Consider the following 8,883-nt stretch of genomic DNA (forward strand, 5'->3'; position numbering starts at 1 on the left):
GCCATTTGGAGAACCAAAGTGATGGTGCTCACTTCAGCAGCACATATACTAAAATCGGAATGATACAGAGAAGATTAGCATGGCCCTTGCACAAGGATAACATGCAGCATTCCATATTTTTTCAACTTCTGGTCTTTGGCCTTGTCAGAATCATCCAGGGTGAAATTTACTTAGGTCATGGTTGATATTCTTGACTCAGCCCGCTCACATACAGCCACTCTGCACTTAGCAAAATGACTAGAAGGAAGAATTCAACACAAAAGAAAGAATCAGAAACAGTACTCTCTGCCACAGAGTTACAGAATTTAGATTACAATTCAGTATCAGAAAGTCAATTCAGAAGCACAATTATAAAGCTACTAGTAGCTCTGGAAAAAAAGCATAAAGGATTCAAGAGACTTCATAACTGCAGAAATTAGATCTAATCAGGATGATATTAAAAATCAATTAAATGAGATGCAATCCAAACTGGAGGTCCTAATGATGAGGGTTAATGAGGTAGAAGAAAGAGTGAGAGATATACAACACAAGTTTATGGCAAGGAGGAAGCTGAGGAAAAAAGAGAAAAACAATTAAAAGACCATGAGGAAAGGTTAAGGGAAATAAATGATAGCCTGAGAAGGAAAAATCTACATATTGAACAAATCATAGCTGAGAACTTCCCTAATTTGGAGAGGGAAACAGGCATTCAGATCCAGGAGATAGAGATATCCTCTATCAATAAAATAAAAAATAAAATAAAATAAAATAAAATAAAATAAAATCAATAAAAACCGTTCAACACCTCAACATTTAATAGTGAAACTTGCAAATTTCAAAGATAAAGAGAAAATCCTTAACGTGGTAAGAGACAAGAGATCCATAACTTATATGGGGAAAAATATCAGATTAACAGCAGACCTCTCCACAAAGACCTGGCAGACCAGAAAGGGCTGGCAGGATATCAGGTCTTAAATGAGAAGAACATACAGCCGAGAATACTCTATCCAGCAAGGCTCTCATTCATAATAGAAGGAGAGATAAAGAGCTTCCAAGAGATGCAGAAACTGGAAGAATATGTGACCACTAAACTAGCTCTGCAAGAAATGTTAAGGGGGACCCTGTAAAATAAATAGGAAGCCCAAAGAACCTACCCACAAAAACAAGGACTGAATAGGTATTATGGTGACACTAAGTTCATATCTATCAATAGTTACTCTGAACATGAATGGGCTAAATGATCCCACCAAAAGACACAGGGTTTCAGGCTGGATAAAAAAGCAAGACCCATCCATTTGCTGTCTACAAGAGACTCATTTGAGACCTAAGGACACCTCCAACCTGAAAATGAAAGGGTGGAGAACCATTAACGTTCAAATGGTCCTCAAAAGAAAGCTGGGGTGGCAATCCTCCTATCAGATAAAGGTTATCCCAAAGACTGTAGTAAGAGATGAAGAGGGACACTATGTCATACTCAAAGGGTCTATCCAACAAGAAGACTTAACAATCATGAATATTTATGCCCCTAATGTGGGAGCTGCCAAGTATATCAAACAATTAATAACCAAAGTAAAGACATATTAAATTATAATACACTAATAGTAGGAAACTTCAACCTAGCACTTGCGGCAAATGACAGATCTTCTAAGCACAACATCACCAAAGAAACAAGAGCTTTAAATGATACACTGGATCATATGGATTTCACAGATATCTACAGAACTTTAGGTCCAAACACAACTGAACACACATTCTTCTCAAGTGCACATGGGACTTTCTCTGGAATAGACCATATTGGCTTACAAACCAGGTCTCAGGCAATACCAAAAGATTGGGATTGTTCCCTGCATATTTTCAGACCACCATGCTTTGAAACTTAAACTCAATCACAAGAAGGAATCTGGAAGAAACTCAAACACATGGAGGTTAAAGTGCAGCCTGCTAAAAGATGAAAGAGTCAACCAGGAAATTAGAGAAGAATTAAAAAGATTCATGGAAACTAATGAGAATGAAGATACAACCATTCAAAATCTTTGGGATACAGCAAAAGCAGTCCTGAGAGGGAAATACATCACAATATAAGCATCCCTCAAAAAATTGGAAAAAACAAATACACAAGCTAACCTTGCACCTAAAGGAACTGCAGAAAGGACAGCAAATAAACCTATACCAAGTAGAAGAAGAGAGTTAATAAAGATTCGAGCAGAACTCAATGAAGTAGAGACCAGAAGAACTGTAGAACAGATCAACAAAACCAGGAGTTGGTTCTTTGAAAGAATTTGTAAGAGAGATAAACCATTATTCAGTCTATTGAAAGAAGGAGAAAGGACTCAAATTATAATATTATGAATGAAAGGTGAGAAATCACAACCAATACCAATGAAATACAAAATTTAAAATAAAAAAAACCATGTAATTTTATATATATATATAATAAAAATATTATTATAATATTTTAATAAAGCAATTTATTTATACACCAATAAATTAGTCAATCTAGAAGAAACAGACACATTTCTGGAAAACCACAAACGACCAAAACTGGAACAGGAAGAAACAGAAAACCTGAACAGGCCAATAACCAGGGAGGAAATTGAAGCAGTCATCAAAAACCTCCCAAGACACAAAAGTCCAGAGCCAGATGGCTTCCCAGGGGAATTCTATTAAATATTTAAAGAAGAAACAAAACCTATTCTACTAAAGCTGTTCTGAAAGATAGAAAGGGACGGAATACTTCCAGACTCATTTTATGAAGGCAGCATCACCTTAATTCCAAAACCAAAGACCCCACCAAAAAGGAGAATATAGACCAATATCCCTGATTAACACAGTTGCAAAAATTCTCAAAAATATACTAGCCAATAGGATCCAACAGTACATTAAGAAGATTATTCACCGTGACTAAGCAGGATTTATCCCTGGAATGCAAGGCTGGTTCAACACTCTTAAAACAATCAACGTGATAGATCATATCAACAAGAGAAAAAACAAGAACCATATGATACTCTCAATAGATGCAGAGAAAACATTTTTTAAAAGATTTTATTTCTTCATGAGACACACACATACACACACAGAGAGAGAGAGAGAGAGAGAGACAGAGACACAGGCAGAGGGAGAAGCAGGCTCCACGTAGGGAGCCCAAGGTGGATTCGATCCTGGGACTCCAGGATCAGGCCCTGGGCTGTAGGCGGTGCTAAACCACTGAGCCACCCGGGGGGCCCCAGAGAAAGCATTTGACAAAATACAGCATCCATTCCTGATCAAAACTCTTCAGAGTGTAGGGAAGGAGGGAATATTCCTCACCACCTTAAAAGTCATCTATGAAAAGCACACAGCAAATATCATTCTCAATGGTTGGAAATACTGAGAGCCTTTCCCCTAAGATCAGGAACACGACAAGGATGTCCACTCTCACCACTGCTATTCAACATAGTACTGGAAGTCCTAGCCTCAGCAATCAGACAACAAAAAGAAATAAAAGGCATTGAAATTGCAAAGAAGTAGTCAAACTCTCCCTCTTCACAGATGACATGGTAAGGTACCTATAAAACCCAAAGACTCTACCCCAAGATTGCTAGAACTCATACAGCATTTCGGCAATGTGGCAGGATACAAAATCAATGCTCAGAAGTCAGTGGCATTTCTATACAGTAATAATGAGACTGAAGAAAGAGAAATTAATCAATACCAAAATCCCATTCAGGTTTATTGCACCCAAGCATAAGATACCTAGGAATAAACTTAACCAAAGTGATAAAGGATGTATACCCTAAAAACTACAGAATGCTTCTGAAAGAAATTGAGGAAGACACAAAGAGATGGAAAATATTCCATGCTCATGGATTGGAAGAATTAATACTGTGAAAATTTCTCTGCTACCCAGGGCTATTTACACATTTAATGCAATCCCTATCAAAATACCATAGACTTTCTTCAGAGAGTTGGAACAAATCATCTTCAGATTTGTGTGGAATCAAAAAAAGACCCTGAATAGCCAGGGGAATTTTGAAAAAGAAAACCAGAGCAGGGGGCATCACAATGTTGGATTTCAAGTTGTACTACAAAGCTGTGATGATCAAGACAGTGTGGTACTGGCACAAAAACAGACACGTAGATCAGTGGAACAGAATACAGAACCCAGAAACGGGCCCTCAACTCTATGGTCAACTAATATTCAACAAAGCAGAAAAGACTATCTCCTGGAAAAAGGACAGTCTCTTCAATAAATGGTGCTGGGAAAATTGGACAGCCATGTGCAGAGGAATGAAACTAGACCATTCTCTTACACCATACACAAAGATAAACTCAAAATGGATGAAAGATCTAAATATGAGACAAGAATCCATCCAAATCCTAGAGGAGAACACAGGCAACACCCTTTTTGAACTTGGCCACAGAAACTTCTTGCAAGATACATCTGTGAAAGCAAGGGAAACAAAAGCAAAAATGAATTCTTGGGCCTTCATCAAGATAAAAAGCTTCTGCGCAGCAAAAGAAACAGTCAACAAAACTAAAAGACAACCTACAGAATGGGAGAAGATATTTGCAAATGACATATCAGATAAAGGGCTAGTATCCAAGATCTAAAAAGAACTTAGTAAACTCAACAGCAAAGAAACAAACAATCCAATCATGAAATGGGCAAAAGACATGAACAGAAATCTCACAGAGGAAGACATAGACAAGCACATGAGAAAATGCTCTGCATCACTTGCCATCAGGGAAGTACAAATCAAAACCACAATGAGATACCACCTCCCACCAGTGAGAATGGGGCAAATTAACAAGGCAGGAAACAACAAATGTTGGAGAGGATGCGGAGAAAAGGGAACCCTCTTGCACTGTTGGTGGGAATGTGAACTGGTGCAACCACCCGGGAAAACTGTGTGGAGGTTCCTCAAACAGTTCAAAATAGAGCTGCCTTATGACTCAGCAATTGCACTGCTTGGGGTTTTACCCCAAAGATACAGATGCAGTGAAAGACCGAGACACCTGCACCCCAATGTTTATAGCAGCAATGTCCACAGTAGCCAAACTGTAGAAAGAGCTTCAGTGCCCATTAAAAGATTAATGGATAAAGAAGATGTGATCTATATACACAATGGAATATTACTCAGCCATTTAAATGACAAATACCCTCCATTTGTTTCAATGTGGATGGAACTGGAGGGTATTATGCTGAGTGATGTAAGTCAATCGGAGAAGGACAAACATTATATGGTTTCATTCATATGGGGAATATAAAAATAGTGAAAAGGATTAAAGCAGAAAGGAGAGAAAATGCGTTGGAAATATCAGAGAGGGAGACATAACATGAGAGACTCCTAATTCTGGGAAACAAGGGGTAGTGGAAGGGGAGGTGGGTGAGGAAATGCGGTGACTAGGTGATGGGCACTGAGGATGGCATTTGATGGGAAGAGCACTTGGTGTTATACTATATGTTGGCAAATCAAACTCTAATAAATAAAAAATATACAAAAAAATGAGAAGCGAAGAAAAAAAAAGTGATGACGCCCCAACCCAACTGGCTGGGTTTGGTTCTGTGTGTCCACCTAAAGGTCTCTATAAGGAATGCCTGGGTGGCTCAGTGGTTTAGCCTGCCTTCGGCCCAGGGCATGATCCTGGAGTCCTGGGATCAAGTTCCGCATCAGGCTCCCGGCATGGAGCCTGCTTCTCCCTCTGCCTGTGTCTCTGCCTCTCTCTGTGTGTCTTTAATGAATAAATAAATAAAATCTTTAAAAAACAAAAACAAACAAACAAAAAAACAAAGGTCTCTATAGACAGAGCCATCTTACAGCCTGCTCACACAGGGAAGGAAGTCAGCAAACCCACCCAGTGTGGTACACTGCCTCACCTAGGAGCCTAATCAATGATCTATGAGAGGTCACACAGCCCAGGCTATGACCTCACCTAGACAAAGAGCCAACCCAGTAGCTCTGTTCAATTGTTGAGCAGAGACTACAGCCCTTCTTATTCAGGACACCTCAATAGTGACCATGGACATCCTTGGAGCTCAACATACAGGACACAGAGCATAGCCAATGGCCCTGTCCAGCACTAGAACCCAGCCCACAGCCTTGCCTGATTGCTGAGCACAGCCTGAGGTCCCCCCTAATCCCAAAGAGACTTTACCTGAATGCCGAGTCATGCCAGAGGCACATCTGGATTGGGGGCACAGCCTGTACTCTCACCCTACCAGGGCCAATTGCAGACCCAGCCTGCAGCCCCACTCATAAGCAAAGTAAAAACTAGTAGCACCACTCTGCCTGTGACTCCAGCCCACCAGAGGTGAATGCTGATCCAGCTAATGGCTCCACCTGACCATGAAGCCAATACAAAGCCACTCAACCAGGGAGCCAGCCAGCAAGCAGCCCAATCTGAATGCCAAGCTGAGTCAGCAGGCTCACCTAACCAAAGAGCTCAGCCAGGAGTACTCCTATCTCAGAGAAGAGACAGAAGCCTCACCAAATTAGAGACCCTAACAGTAAGCCCCTCCTGCCCTCAGTTACTTCCATCTGACCCATCCAAGCCCCACAGTGAACTATTATTGGTTTAAAAGAGAATGCTGAAACTATAAGATAGGGTACATAAGCCTCATGGCACTAACAAAGAAAAACCCTGTAGTAGATGAGCAAAGTATTGAGATAGAAGAATCAAAGCACACCACCACAAAGGGTCATCAAATCAGAAAAATAAGACAGCAAGGGACAAAGAAGAGAATATAGGAATTACAAAACAGTCAGAAAAAAACAATTAACAAAAGTTAAAAAGAAAAGAATACAATTAACAAAATGGCCATAGTAAGGCCCTACCTATCAATAATTACTTTAACATTGGTGGATGAAATTCTCCAATCCAAAAACCTAGAGAGGCTGGGATGGTTAAAAAAAAAAAAAACAGGAAACTAGATCCAACAATATGCTGTCTACAAGAGATTCACTATAGTTTTAAAGACACACATAGATTGAAAGTGAAGGGATAGAAAACATTCCATACAAATGGTAACCAAAAGAGAGGAGGAATGGCTATACTTCTATCAGAAATAGAGTAAGTTTCAAATAGTCACAAGAGACAAGGAATGTCACTGTATAATGATAAAAGGATTAGTTCACAAACAAGCCATAATAATTGCAAATATGTATGCATCCAACATCAGAACATCCAAATATATAAAGCAAATAATAACAGAGCTGCATGGAGAAATAAACAACAATACAATAAGAAGGGTTTTAATATTCCATACCCAATAATTGATGGATTACTCAGACAGAAAATCAATAAGGAAAGAGCACTACAGTGTTATCTGACTGTATATACACATGATTGCATATAACATATGACTATATGATCATATATTGTTATTCAACACTAGATAGTGATATGTGAAAAACACTATAGATCAAATAGACGTAGCAGACATATATAGAACATTCCACCCAACAGCAGCAGAATACAATCCTTCTCAAGTGCAGACAGAACATGTTCCAGGACAGATCATATGTTTAGACACAAAAAAGTCTTAACAAATTCAAGAAAATTAAAATTATATCACATGTCTTTTCTGACCACTATATAGATACCAATAAGAAGAGGAAAGTTGGGAAATTCACAAACATAGAAATCAAAACACACTACTGAACAAACTATGGATCAAAGGAGAAATTAAAAAATCTTGATATAAATGAAAATGGAAATATAACATGCCAAAATTTATGGAATGCATTAAAAGCTGTTCTAAGAGGAAAGTTACAATCATAAACACCTACATTAAACAAAGAAATATCTCACATAAACAATCAAACTTTACAACTCAAGGAGCTTGAACTAAGGTCAATGGTAACAGAAGAAAAAATAATTAGGATTAGAATAGAAAAAATGAAACACAGAAGAATAAAACAAAAGACTAACAAAACTAAAAAAAATTTAAAAGAATTAGTTTTTTTTTAAAAAACTACACAAAATTGACAAGCCTTTCACTAGGCTAACCAAGAAAAAGAGAAAAAGACTCAAATGAATAAAATTATCAATAAAAGAGGGATATTACAATTGAAACATCATTCCAAAATATCAGAAGAGGGCAGCCTGGGTGGCTTAGCAGTTTAGCACCTGCCTTTGGCCCAGGGCCTGATCCTGGAGACCAGGGATCGAGTCCCACATCAGGTTCCCTGCATGGAGCCTGCTTCTCCCTCTGCCTGTGTCTCTGCCTCTCCCTCTCTCTCTGGCTCTCATGAATGAATAAATAAAATCTTTTATATCAGAAGAGACTACGATAAGCAATTATATACCAATGAATTGGATAATCTAGAAGAAATTGTACATTTCTAGAAACATACAACCTAACAAGACTGAAGCAAGAAAAAAAACAATATCTGAGCAGAATAAATATGAGAAAAGCCATTGAATCAGTAATCAAAAACCTCCCAAAACAGAAAAGTCCAGGACAAGATAGTTTTACTCATGGATTCTACCAAACACTGGTGAATTTAAAGAATCAAAGCCAATCCTTCTGAAATCCTTCCAAAAATTGAAGAAGAGGGAATACTCCCAAATTCACTTTATAAGACCTCCACTATCCAGATACAAAAGGCATGGGATCCCTGGGTGGCGCACGGTTTGGCGCCTGCCTTTGGCCCAGGGCGCGATCCTGGAGACCCGGGATCGAATCCCACGTCGGGCTCCCGGTGCATGGAGCCTGCTTCTCTCTCTGCCTCTCTCTCTCTCCATGTCTATCATAAATAAATAAATCTTAAAAAAAAGGCATATAGATACTAAAGGCCCAATAGCCCGATGAACATAAATGCAAAAATTCACAACAAAATACTAGTTAATAAAGTTAGCACATTAAAAGGATGGTATGCCACAAAGATGGGATTTATCCCTAGGATGCAAAGAAGGCTCAAC

At 38.8% G+C, this 8,883-nt stretch overlaps 1 pseudogene; it reads left to right on the forward strand.

The window, feature by feature from the left end:
- The first annotated feature begins 24 nt into the window (after positions 1-24).
- Positions 25-121, forward strand: LOC119879249 (annotated as a pseudogene).
- The last annotated feature ends 8,762 nt before the right edge of the window (positions 122-8,883 follow it).

Source organism: Canis lupus, unplaced genomic scaffold (assembly GCF_011100685.1).
Source record: "Canis lupus familiaris isolate Mischka breed German Shepherd unplaced genomic scaffold, alternate assembly UU_Cfam_GSD_1.0 chrUn_S482H643, whole genome shotgun sequence".
NCBI lineage: Eukaryota > Metazoa > Chordata > Mammalia > Carnivora > Canidae > Canis > Canis lupus.